Genomic DNA, 14,434 nt, shown 5'->3' with positions numbered 1-14,434 from the left:
TCCTGGGGAGGTGACATTAAAAGTGAGAGCTGAATGAGTAGAAGTTAGCTAGGGAAAGAATGGGTTAAGAGCCTTTCAGGTAGTTGGAGCAAGTACATTGTAGTGGGAGGGATCATGGTATGTTTGAAGACTTGAAAGAACGTTGGTGTGTAGAGGGCAAGACAGAGAGTGAGAAAGTTGACACTGGAAAGATAGGCAGGGGCTAGAGCATGTAGGTTCCTGAAGCCCATGCCTAAGACTTCTAGGCTTGAACTCAATAGTAATAAGAAGACATTGATGGATTTTAAACTTGGAAGTGGGAGTGCTTGGAAGAAGTTGATAATATGATTGGATTTTTGTTTTAAAAACATAACTTTGGCTGTAGAATAGATTGGAATGGGCCAGGGTGGATTCAGTGAGACCTGATAGGAATCTATATAGTTGCTAGTAGTAGATGTTGGTGGATAAGATAAGGATGATAGCTGTGAAGGAGATTTGGAATGGATAAATATGGTAGATACTTTGGAACAGAAGTGATAGAATTTGCTGATGGTGTGCACATCAGGTGCTGGGGAGAGAAAGGTGTCAAAGACAATGCTTAAGTTTTTAGCTTCTGTTCTGATATAGAATATAATGGATGAGGCCCAGGTTTTGGGGAAAGAATTAGGAGTTAATGTCTTGAGAGTATTGAGTTTGGGGTATCCAGGGAGAGATGCTGAGTAGATAGTTGGTTATACAAGTATACAGTTCAGAAGACAGGTCTAGACTGGAGATATAAATTTGTGATTTGTGTATGTAAAAAAGCACCCTCTTGGTTAACACGGTGAAACTCCGTCTCTAATAAAAATACAAAAAAATTAGCCCCATGTGGAGGCAGGCGCTTGTAGTCCCAGCTACTTGAGAGGTTGAGGCAGGAGAATGGTGTGAACCTGGGAGGCAGAGCTTGCAGCGAGCCGAGATCATGCCACTGCACTCCAGCCTGGTGACAGAGTGAGACTCCATCTCAAAAGAAAAAAAGCACCCTAACATATTACTGTGGAGTCAGGGTACATAGAGTCACTGTTATGATGCACTTTCTGAGAGGTGGAGAAAGGACTGGAGTTAGAGGTAAGAAAACAAATTTTGTATAACTGGTGACACCCGTGGGAGTGTTTGAACATTACCTGCATATCAGCCCTAACCTAAAATAGTTTGAGAACTACTAGGCTATAGGAAAAGGGCCAGAGGGCCAAATATCGGTGGTTGGTTCTATGAATCTAGCTCCAACTTACCTTTCTGTTGCTTCACAACTCCTCTGATCTGTTTGTATACATCATCAGTGCTGTTCATACTTCTTTCTTTGTGGCCTAAGCATGCCAGACACATTTCTTCCTCCATGTTTTTACGTTTTCCCCACTCCTGAAGCACTTTTCTTACCCATTTCACTCCAGTCTAGATCATTCTTCTACATCTAGCTTCTTTTTGAAACGTTCTTACATCACCATTCAGGAGTGGATCTCCTCTCCTCGTTTTAAAGGTCAAGCTTGTATTGTTGTCTATCTTTCCATCAGTTTTTATTTTATCAAGTGACATGTAAAATCTTTGACAAGAGGCATACATATCAAAGGTTTTTGTATTACCTTGCGCTTGTTACTTACTTATCTTTACACTTAGTGCCTTCTTTGCATATATGATTTTCAATCTTGCTTTCACAGTATGTAAGCCTGGCTTAGCCTTGAGAAAATGGCCCTTTACGTAGTTGTAATTTGGATTTGTGTTATAGATAAGTGAGTGATTTTAATTTTGAGTGGGAGAATATATATCGAATTGAAAACAGTAAAAATAAAGAAAATGCTGTCTGCATAAGAAAGCTTTCTTATTACATCAATTGAAAAAAGTATAGAACAGTGAGAATACTATGCTACCATTTGTGTTAAAGAGGTGGGACAAAATAGTATATTTATACTTGCTTTCATAGCATAAGAAACCTTTGGAGAAAAGGTTCTTTTCTTCCTAACAAATGATGCTTGCACAATGGGACATTTGTATTCAAAAGAATGAGCTGCATACTGACCCTATACCTTTTACAAAAATTAACTCAAAATAGATTATGTACTTTAATGTAAAATGCAAAACTATAAAACTCCTAAAAGAAAACATACCTTCGGTGATGAGCTTTTAGGTACAACATGAATAGCATGATCCATAAAAGAAACAGTTGTTAAGTTAGATTTTTATTACAGCTACAGCCTTCTGCTCTACCAGAAAGATTAAGAGATTAAAAAAACAAGTTATAGGCTGGGCGCGGTAGCTCACATCTGTAATCCCAGCACTTTGGGAGGCCAAGGAGGGCGGATCACGAGGTCAGGAGATCAAGACCATCCTGGCTAACACGGTGAAACCCCATCTCTGCTAAAAATACAAAAAAAAAAAAAAAAAAAATTAGCCAGATGTGGTGGTGGGTGCCTGTAGTCCCAGCTACTTGGGAGGCTGAGGCAGGAGAATGGCGTGAACCCAGGAGGTGGGGCTTATACTGAGTGGAGATCACACTACTGCACTCCAGCCTGGGTGACAGAGCAAGACTCTGTCTCAAAACAAACAAAAAAAACAAGTTATAGATTGGAAGAAAAATTTGAAAAACACACATTTGAGGAAGGATTTATATCCAACATATATAAAGAACACCTGAAACTCAACAGTAAGTAAACTCAACAATAAATAAACAACCCAGTTTTCTTAAATAGGCAAAATATCTGAATAGACATCTTACTAAAGAAGATATGTAAATGGGAAATGAGCATATTACAATGCTGAATATCATTTATCATTAGGGAAATGCTAATTAAAACAATGAGATACCATTACACACCAATTAGAATGGGTAAAATCCAAAAAACCCCCAACATTGCTGGTGGGAATCAATAGCAACAGGAATCCTTGTTTATTGGTGGTCTGAGTGTAATGTAGTATGGCCACGTTGGAAGGCAGTTTGGCAGTTTTTTACAAAGCTAAACATAGTCTTATCACAAAATCCAGTAATTGCACTTCTAGGTATTTACCTATTGATTTGAAAACTTATTTCAAACCAATTGATTTGAAAACTTATTTCAAATCAATTGATTTGAAAACTTATTTCAAACCAATGGATTTGAAAACTTATTTCAAACCAATTGATTCGAAAACTTGTTTTCACAAAAAATCCTGCATACAAACAGGAAGTAACCAAGTCCCTCAATAAGTAAATGGATAAATGAACTGTGGTTCATCTGTATGATGTATTACTCAGCTATAAAAAAAATGCATGACTAAGCCATGCAAAGATATGGGTGAATCTTTTTTTTTTTTTTTTTTTTTTTTTTAATGGTTGATCGTATTTGGATGAATCTTTAATGCATATTACTTAGTGTAAGAACCCAGTCTGAAAAGGCTGAATACTGTATCATTCCATTTATATGACATTCTGGAAAAAGCCAAAAAAAAAAAAAGATGAAAAAAAAGATAACAAACAGATTAATGATTTCCAGGGCTTTGGGAGTTGGGGGAGAGTTAAATAGGTGAAGAACAGAGGAATTTTTTAGGTAGTGGAACTATTGGGTGTAATTCTGTAGTGGTGGGTACATGACACTATGCATATGTCAAAAGCCACAGAACCTTACAGCACAGAGAATAAACCTCAATGTGTGCATATTTTAAAAAATCATTTAGGAAGTTAAGAGATCCCAGGATGGAATTCAGAATGTAACAGAATTATCTAACTGTATTACAAATGTATGAAATAAAACAACGGGGATTGAGGAAATAGGAGCTGACTTCCGGAACTTTGGACACGAATGGAGTAGGTAGGACTAAAGGCCGAAGGAACTGTATATAGACCCTTCACTTGAGTTGATACAGTTGTTTACCTGAGGGTATTGGTTAATGATATTAAAACCACTATACATGTATACAGAAGGTGAATAATTAAGTTAATGGATGGCAGATCATGGGAAATTACAGATAAGCATGGGACAGAGACTAGAATTATCTATGTGATAACGGATTAGAGTTTAAGATATCAGTATGAATTCATGTTTAGCTTACTTTAGATACAAATGGATACATATGGAAATATTTACAGATATGTGTATATGTACTGATTGTTATACACACACACATATATTTCTTTGTTGGCTGAGAGAGCTCAGAAGCAACAATATCTCATAGCAATGAGCACACATAGTGGCCAAATCTTGATTTCTAATACCATTCTCCAGTAAAAGGAACAAGGCTTCCTTGGAGAGATGGTTGATTTTAGGATTGGGTCAGGAAATATATAAGATGAACCTTGAGCATCTTGTAGTACTAGAAAGTAAGGAAATGCTCAAAACAAAATAAAACAAAACAGGAAACATGATGGGAGTAAGTCAAAGGAACCAGCTGAAAAACGTCCAACAGCTAAAGCTGGAACAATTTGAGCAACAAGATAAACAGTGTTGGATTATAAACCAAAGCAAAAAGTGATAACCCGTGAGTCTACACTGATATAATAAGTGTTTGAATAAATAAATAAATGAGAATAGATAAATATCCCATGCAGTAAAATTCTAATAATTTATGTAAAATGAGTATTTTCATTTCAATAGTCCATCCTCAAGGAGGTGGAATGTAACTCTCCACTCCTAAAGTGTGGGCTCCGGAGTGTCTTCCTTCCAAAGAGGACAGTATAGAACTGGGAGGGGGAAGAGTATTTTTATAATGGAGAAAACTGACAAACACTCAGCCAGGGAGATAAACCCTGACAGTAACATCAATAGTGATGTCATATAGTAGAATGCATTCTTGATATGATGCTGTGAGATTTGCACATTACTTCTATGGTATTCCTCCCCAAAAGTCACAACTCTAGTATTAATTATGAGAAAAATTAGACAAATCCCAATTGTCAGATATTTTACCAAATACCTGGCCCGTACTCCTCAAAACTGTCAAGGTCATAAAAAAAAAGACAAGTCTGAACTGGCACAGCTCTAAGGAGCCCGAGGAGGCATGACAAACAAATGTATTGTAGCATCCTAGATAGGAATGTGGAACATATAAAGGGTATTAGGTAAAAACTAAGAAAGTCTAAATAAAATACAGACTTGGTTAATAAACTATTAGTATTGGTTCATTAATAGGGCAAACTGGGTGTGGGATATGTGGAAACTCTATTTTTGTAATTTTCTGCAAATATAAAACTATTCTAAAAGAGTTTACCATAAAAAACTTTGTACAAATACATGGGATACCAACACTAGTTGCCTATAAGCGTTTTTGGATACTGGGAAGATTGGGTGCAGGATGGAAGGGAAATTTTCCACTGAGTACCTTTATAGATATATCAGTTTACTTCTGAACAATAGAAACAAAAAAATTTAGAAAACTGAAGATTATATTTCTTGTTTGGGAACAATAATATTTCTTCTTTAGGCATTTTAGATAAAATTTAGAAAGAAGTATAGAAAGTGCTACATATGTTTTGGTCATGAGTACGATTACCATTACCACTACAACTACAACCACCATGATATATTTAGTGCCTATTTCCTAAATCTTGATATTCATAAACATCTTAATTTTGAGTCCTGGAGATCCAAAGTTATACCTTAGTCTTCAGATGCAGTTGTGCAATTCCAAGCTTAGTGCCTTCGGCTTGGTTGCTTAATAAATGTTTTTATTTTACTGTATTTGCAGTCCTTGACAATCAAAACCAAATGATTCCTCGCCCCTTGTCCTGCTATATTAGCTGATTTTTTTTTAAGTGTATTCTGTCACTAATTTTATTTTTCTATCTTAACTTGCCTGAAGTTTCGTGTATTTTTCCTGGTTCTCTAGGGAAGTTAGAAGCCAGCCTTTACTTTATTAAATACAGCATGGCTAATACCATGTGGATTTTTAAAGAGTGTAATAGAACAGTTTTGAATGGGCATAAAGAGCCAGAGTTTTACATTTCATTTAACAATGAGTGTTTTATTTTCAATAACAAAGGCAGTTTGTAATTGCTGTCATGATTAATCTCTTGCTATATGTTTGCTAAGAGGATTGAGTACAGAACTAATATGTAACCTTACAACTACAAGTAAAATCATCAGGTCTAGTCTAAACAAGAGGAAGGGGAAGGTAGAAAAACACTTCTTTCTGAGAAAAGGCAGAATGCATATGCTTTCAGCAGCATCACACCTTTGTAAGGCTGTTTATTTTCATGTATATAGAAAGATGAAGGGAAATCATAATCAATATTGGATACTAGGCAATTTGTAAGACGATTTACAAATGTATGTCATTTTATTCTCAAAACAAATCTGTGAAGTAGATGTTTATTTTCAACTAGATGAAGAAAAGAAGGTTTAGGGAAATGGTGTGTCCTGCCCACATTCACACATGAATTGAATGGCAGAGGGGAGGGATTGATCGCAAGATGTCTGGGTTCTGAAGCCTCTTTATACCTGGCATATTTTTTTTCTGGTATATATTCTTTTTCCATATTGCTCTGAATAAAGGAAACAGAAGTTGAGAGTACCAGAAGTTTGTCTAGGAAAATCAAGACTTTCCTTTAGTTTAGTCAGATAGCTCTGTAGCCTTAAAGGGCACATGGACCTGGAACCCAAAGATATCTGACTCGTGAAAGAACCGCCAACGGGTCCACTTCCATTAGTGTAAACAAGAAGCTTGAGGCCAGAATGTTTGGGTTTGATACAAGAAAAATAACAGATGAATGAGAAAGATATCAAAGTAGTCCTAAGGTATTTATTTCTTTAAGTAGCCTCTGAAAACCGTGTATTTTAAAATACATAATGGTTTATTTATATTAAATTACATTTTTGGTAGAATTCCATTTTTATAAGTTAAAAGAAAATGCATAGTTATATATCTGTGGTGCTATTTATAAGCAGAAAATCAACATTTTGAGATTTGGTTATCTGGCCAATGACCCAGGCATTTAATAGAAACATACTTAAGTTATAGTTTTAATTTTTTAAAGATATAATAAAAATCTGTATACCCAAAGTTAGAGTGTTCCAGTTTCTATTGATGTATTAAAAAAACTACTCCAAAACTTTTGCTCACAGTTTCTGTGGATCAGGTATTTGGACAGAGCCCAGAAAGGATGACTTATCTCTATTCTACCACTTCTGTGGCTTCAGTGAGAAGAGTAGACAGCTGGGCAGGCCAGCTGGAGGTGTTTTCACTCACAAAGCTGGTGTGCAAATCAAAACCACAATGATAGCATCTCACACCAGTTAGAATGGCGATCATTAAAAAGTCAGGAAACAACAGGTGCTGGAGAGGATATGGAAAATAGGAACACTTTTACACTGTTGGTGGGATTGTAAACTAGTTCAACCATTATGGAAAACAGTATGGCGATTCCTCAAGGATCTAGAACTAGAAGTACCATATGACCCAGCTATCCCTTTACTGGGTATATACCGAAAGGATTATAAATCATGCTGCTATAAAGACACATGCATACGTATGTTCATTGCGGTGCTATTCACAATAGCAAAGACTTGGAACCAATGCAAATGTCCATCAGTGACACACTGGATTAAGAAAATGTGGCACATATACACCATGGAATACTATGCAGCCATAAAAAAGGATGAGTTTGTGACCTTTGTAGCGACATGGATGCAGCTGGAAACCATCATTCTCAGCAAACTATCGCAAGAACAGAAAACCAAACACCGCATGTTCTCACTCATAGGTGGGAACTGAACAATGAGATCACTTGGACTCGGGAAGGGGAACATCACACACCAGGGCCTATCATGGGGAGGGGGGAGGGAAGAGGAATTGCATTGGGAGTTATACCTGATGAAAATGACGAGTTGATGGGTGCTGACGAGTTGATGGGTGCAGCACAGCAACATGGCACAAGTATACATATGTAACAAACCAGCACGTTATCCACATGTACCCTAGAACTTAAAGTATAATAATAAAAAAAATTAAAAAAATATAAAATAATGGTTGTTGGCTGGAATCCCAGTTGGGGTTGTCAACTAGAGCACCTACATGTCACCTCCCCAGTACGGTCTGGACTTCCTCACAGCAAGGTGGCCTCAGGGTAGTTGGACTTTTTACAAGGTGACTTAGGGATTAAAGCGCAAGTGTTCTGGTAAACAAGATAGAAGCTGCATTTTTACATTTATGGAAGTCACCAGGCATTCCTTTTGCCCTTAAAGTACTTACAAGTCCATGCGGGTTCAAGGGGAGGAGACAGTTCCCGCCTTTCAAGGTAAGGAATGTGAAGTTCACATTGTAGAAGAGTATGCAAGATGGGAGATTTTGTGACTGAAAGTACAGTTTTCCCAACAGAATATTAAGCCATGTAATTCAGATTATCTGTGACATACAGGACAGGAGATGACTGTGTTCATAGCTGCTGTCATTTCTTTTTACTTATAGACCAGCAATGACCTGTGCCCATTGTTACTTTTCAGCGTTTTTTCTTTTTGCCTTTCTTTGGTTTCATGTTTCTGTACCTCTCTTTACTGAGTCAAGGTAGACTAGTAATCTCTAAATTTCACTGGTTATTATCAGTAAAAGTTTATTTTTGTTTACTTCCCAGTTCAGTGTTAATCTGTGTGAGGAAAAGTATCTGTGCTCCATGAAGTCGTTTATAGACCCAAACTTTCTCCACCATATGGTGCCACCACCCAATAAGGCCTCAGAATTCTCCACTGGACCTCTGCAACTGGCATGGATAAAGCACATCCTCTGTTAACTATTTTGGCCTGGACATAATACACAACACCTCTGCTCGTGGTGTTTTTTTTGGTGACAACTACTCATGTGGTCCCTTCTAGATTAAAGGGAACTGGGGAATATACTTTAGTATGTGCCCAGTGCCCAGGGAGAAGGCGGGGTGTAGATATTAGCTACATCTGCTACACTTACCTCTCGTTCTTCTCTCCTCCAGGCTGATAAGGAGTCTGGAGCCTGAATGTTGACATAATATCAAGAATAGAATGAAACTAATTGACCAACCAATCAGATGCAAATTAGCATAAGAATTCTAGGAGTTTAGACCTGAGCTGGACTTTAAAAATTATTTAGTTCAATAGTTTAAAACTATTTCTTTTAAGAATAGTTTTTTTAAAGAATAAAACTATTCTTTTATCCAAATGAAATCTTACAGGAAACTCCAATTTATGTAATAGATGACAGTGAAGTTGCTCTGGTTAAAAAAGGTAATGGGCCTTGTCTTTTCCCTCTGCCATGGACTCTAAGAGCCTTTTGAGAAATCCTAGGGCTTTGTGGATCAGATATAATTACTTTATTTAAGACACATTCAAAAACCGAGGCATAGTGGGACAGTGATACGATATCATTTTTGGCAGTGATATGCCAAAAATCACATGATTTGTCTGGCAGGTTTAAGGTTGCAACTTAAGCTTCAGTAGTCCCACTACTACTTCATTAAAAATGGTGGTACTGCCTCTTTTTCAAGACACGTAGCCATTGAGACCCCTGGTCTGAGGTGTGGCACGGTATACCTGCCTTGTATTGTTGGCTTAATCTCTTTGTCAGCCAAACAGTGGACTTAGGACCAGGAAAGAGACAGGAACTTCAACATGGGCTGGGCGCGGTGGCTCACGCCTCTAATCCCAGCAGTTTGGGAGGCTGAGGTGAGCAGATCACTTGAGGTCAGGAGTTCGAGACCAGCCTGGCCAACATGGTGAAACCCCGTCTCTACTAAAAATACAAAAATTAACCAGGCATGGTGGTGGGGCGCCTGTAATCCCAGCTACTCAGGAGGCTGAACCAGAAGAATGGCTTGAACATGGGAGGTGGAGGTTGCAGTGAGCCAAGATTGTGCCACTGTACTCCAGCCTGGGCAACAGAGTGAGACTCTGTTTCAAAAAAAAAAAAAAAAAGAGCTTCAACATGAACAACTGTAGCATTTCTTTCCAGAGTGATGAGATTAGCATAAAGAATGAGGGCTGGCACCTGCAATAGTATGACTTGGCAGCATACCTTGACTGAGGGCATCATGAGAACCATGGATGGAGGCTGCCTGAGTTCACTGGAACTGTTTTGTCCTCTGACGCTGATGTGATCATGCCACTGAACCCAGTGAGGAGCACAGTGTGGTGGAATTAAGCACACCTGGATTTGAATCGTGGGAGTGATGTGGCTGCAGGCAAGGCACTTTATCATTTTGGATCTCACACTTCACACTTACGAATATAATAATAAGTACCGTTTAGGATTATTGGCAGAATTACAGATAATATATTTTAAAAACCTGACACAGTAGAAAGTAATGGGGTGTTGCCACCATACTTTGGTGTCTAACAGACTCAGGTTCAAGTCATGGCTCTGCCTCCTATGGTGGTCTGAGCTTTATATCTTTAATTTCATAGCTGTAAAATGAGGTAGTGGTTAAAATATGGACTTGAGTTGCAGCATAAAGCATGAAGCCTGGAACTAGACTGCTTTTGTTTAAATCCTGGATCTGTTCTTATCTACCCGTACAAACTTGGGCAAGTTATTTAATCTTTCTGTACTTTGGTTTCATCTTTTATAAAATAGGGATGATAATAGTTGGTAATTTTTAACGTTGTTATGAGGATTACATGAGTAAATATTTGCAGACCAGTGCCTGGCCCATAGTCAGTACTATATAAATATTTGTTAAAACAAGTAAAATATTTTACAAGTTTGTGGTAGGAATTATTTTGATATGAAATATACAGACCTAAAGGCAGTTCTCCTAGTAATGATTAGTACTCAGTAAGTATTAGCTATTATTACATAAATAATGTTAGCTATATTGTTTTTGTTATCATTGTTATTATTATTGCCCATTAAAATAGAGTTACCCTTTATTGAGGTCCTACAAAATTGTAGGTACTATGCTGGGAAACTTATTTTTTTCATCATCTTTAGGATTTTCCAGGATTTTGGGAAATGATCTACCCAGGTACTCTCTATATATGTGGTGGCTTGTTCCTTTTATAGAAAGTAGCTGGACGCCTACCTGGGTTTCTGTCTATCTGGAGGGTCCTGCTAGGGGTACACACTGGGAAAGGGTGTCGTCTTGTTTCCCAAATCCATTTTGCTTTGACCTCCCCACCCAGACTCCTAGGAAGCAATGGTTTCTTCAGGGCCACAGAAGAATCATTGTTGGAATGTAAGCAGGTACTGCACTAACTCTGGAGCTCTTTGGGGTGTGATATATTTCTCTAAATAGCTAGTATATATCCTTGTAGAATAACTGGAAAAGAGACCTTTTCTAAGAAATATTTTACCTTTACTTGTGAATTAGTGCTGGATACCATCTAAAATTAACTTTTACTGTTTTCACTCTTGTACACAGATGCCACATAATTCATCCAGCAATAATCACTTTAACATTTTGAATATATCTCGCCCTTCTATTATATATATAAAAATATAAAATTTTATTATAAATATATACATATAAAATTGTATTATATATTTTAATATTATACATGTATGTAATCTCAAAATAGGATACCTTTGGTATCAATTTTGGGGAAAATGATAAAAATTTTAATAAAAATAACTTGATTGATCTTTACCTAAATTTTTAGAATTATTGCTCCTGAATTTATTTCCAGTCTACTAAGGAATTCAGATAGTCTTATGAAAATTGACTTCAGTTCATGGTAATATTAATTGTACCTAATACCCAAGGGTGGACCTTTGGGGAATTATGAATGTTGATTCTAGGTAGGGTCTACCTTGCACCTAAGTAAAGGCCTGGGCTTAAAAAATTCAGCTAAGTAAATACAGGTTGGAAAAGATTTGCCTTCATAACATTTTGTGTGAAAGGTCTTGGGGTGTTAGTTGATGGGAAAATCAGTATAGGCATAGTTGTGCACAGCTCAGAGCAAAGCAGGTGATAGTGTCACTGTGCTTTGCATTAGACCACATCTGTACAATGCCTTTATTCCTGGATGCTATATTTAAGTGGAAAATTGATTCATTTGACCATGCCTAGGACAAGGTGACCAACATGGGGAAGGCTGGAGAAAGGAAGAAGGCAGAAACCTTGTCCAGGAGGGGTTCATAATTTAGATGGAGATGGGAGTATAAAGCAAGGTGCCAGGGATGCTTGGCTTGAAAAAGAAAAAAGAAGAGGGAATATCACTGCTGTTTTCAAATATTTGCAGGATGAGCCGACTTTTCTGGGAGTGAAGGCAGTTTGTTGGAACAACACACTTGGCTGAGGTCCAAGGCTAAGGGCTTGCAAAATCTTTTGCTTACAAAATCTGACTTACAGTTTTATCGTTTATACAGCTGCCCTCCCCCATAGACTCTTGAAAAAACCCCAATACACCTGAGTCCTGAAGCATGAGGACTGCTGAGGGGTAGATTGCTCACTAGATACCAGCCTACTGTCACTTCCAGTGTCCTCCTTCTACCTGGCAGCACCACATGGCTCCTATTCACTTGCTCGTAGCATCAAACTTCTGCTCCCCTCATCATGACCAGCTGGCCAGGAAGTAAGGCAACACCTGGCATACTACTATAGTGCTTCTTAAACATAGATGTAAACGTAGAACGTGAATCATCTGGGAGTTTTGTTGAAATGCAGATTCTGCTGCAGTAGACCTTGGGTTATCCCAATAATCTGAAATTCCACAGGTGATGCTGCTATTGGTGGTCTGTAGACCACACTGAGTCACAAGGTTCTACTACAAAACATGAGTCTTCCCTCCAGGCTACAGCCAAATCCCATCAGGCCAAATGACTTTCTGCTCAGAGTTGCCGCACATCTTTATTTGTAGAGCATTACTGCCTGGAAATGTTGCCTTATTTTCCTCCCAGCCCTCATGAAAGAATTTTATCCAGATGTCGCTTAGCCATCCAGTGTTTTTATTGTCCCTAAGGCTGCTTTAGCAGTTATCTGACACGTTTTTTCAAAAATATATCATCTTGATTTTCATCCAAGTTGCATGAGATGCAGCACTTTTTGAATATGTGCAGGATGTGGCCAGAAACTTTAGTCTGAGATACAAGTATCATTTGCCTGACACTAGGACAGACTTCTCTTCTCATAGGTATATGTTTGTGATTACCCCAAAGTAATCACTGACTCCAGTGCTTTATAAAGTGATCTTTAAGAGATGTGTTTATAATACATTGAATACTTGCTCAATGAGGCCACAACCCTGAGAATAATGATGAAATCTGGTTAAATATATTTGCCTCCCTGTTTAATGATTCCATCAGGTGACTTCTGTGAGTATTTCTAATTGTCATTGATTGAAGCCCTTTCAAGGTCATGTCCCTTCCCCCAGTAGTTGCTTATTGGTCAAAGTAAAGTAATTGAGAGATTTCTCATGATGTGTGAATCCTGGTAAGATCTCAAATATAAGCTTGTGGTGCATTTCTATACAGGTGCTAAATGGTCTTGGGCAAGATACTTAATATCTTTGATCACCTATAAAATAGGGATAATGAAATCTACCTTAAAGAAATTAAAAAGATGATGTCTATGAAAGCACTTGCCATATTCCTGGCACATGGCAATCATTCATTAAATGACTTTTCTTACCTCCTCATTTGTTCCTTTTAGGCCATTTTCCACCTTTTTTTGGGGGGGGGAGGGACATATTTTACTTCCTTCTTCCCTAGTCACAAACCACCTTCAGAAGTGGGATATGTATTTTAAACCCCTTCTTAGTTTTTCATTATGTGTTCAGTAAAGACATGTTGAATGAATTAATGAATGACCAATACTCTGTAACATCTTCTTGATCTCTAAGTTCTCTGATTGTTTGATTCTTCAGTGTTCTAACAACTTAGAAGAAATTGGAGAATTCCCTTAAAATAAATGGCTTGTTAAAGCACTTCCTTTTGTGCAGTGTTATAAAGTATGTATTACATAAATTATTACTAATAAGTGTGAACCTGGGCCTAGAAGTTGGCTGCTATGGTATAAATAACCTCTTTTAGTTTATGACCTTGGGCATGATTCTTTGTACTGGTGCAAATGAGGTGAGTCAGAGGCTGGTCTTGACTTTCTGCTTGCCCTTCACTCTTTACTTTGGAAAGATCTGTGAAAGATGAGCAAGACATATGTATTTGTTCTTTGGCATGACTTTTGGGATTCACGCACAATAGAGGCTGAGTTTCATGATAGATTCATTTTAGTCCTCATAGAAAATGCATTTTGTCTTTTAGATTAAATACAGTTTGGCTCGTGGGGTTAGCCAGTTTAGTGGATTAGAATAGAAGCAGCAGGCCCTTCCAAATCTAGGGATTAAGCCTAGTTACCTGTCTAGGCAAATCGCTCTGGAGTTGCCTGTATGAATGAGTTGTTGGAGTTAGTGCCTGGAGAGGCTATCCTCACCACTTTGTCATCATGCCTCTGGGATGGGCGACAAACTGGTAGAAAGTGCACACACTGTCAAATTTAGATCTAAGTTTAAATCTGGTTTGAGTATGTTTAATCCTTAATCTCAGTTTTAAAGTT

General features: G+C 37.7%; 1 protein-coding gene across 2 annotated transcripts in view; it reads left to right on the top strand.

The window, feature by feature from the left end:
• Positions 1-14,434, top strand: part of NELL1 (neural EGFL like 1) — a 949,455-nt gene that overhangs the window by 169,204 nt on the left and 765,817 nt on the right. The window lies entirely within an intron of this gene.

The sequence above is a fragment of the Macaca fascicularis genome, chromosome 14 (assembly GCF_037993035.2).
Source record: "Macaca fascicularis isolate 582-1 chromosome 14, T2T-MFA8v1.1".
NCBI classification, from domain to species: Eukaryota; Metazoa; Chordata; class Mammalia; order Primates; family Cercopithecidae; genus Macaca; species Macaca fascicularis.
This window is presented reverse-complemented; position numbering and strand designations above follow the sequence as displayed.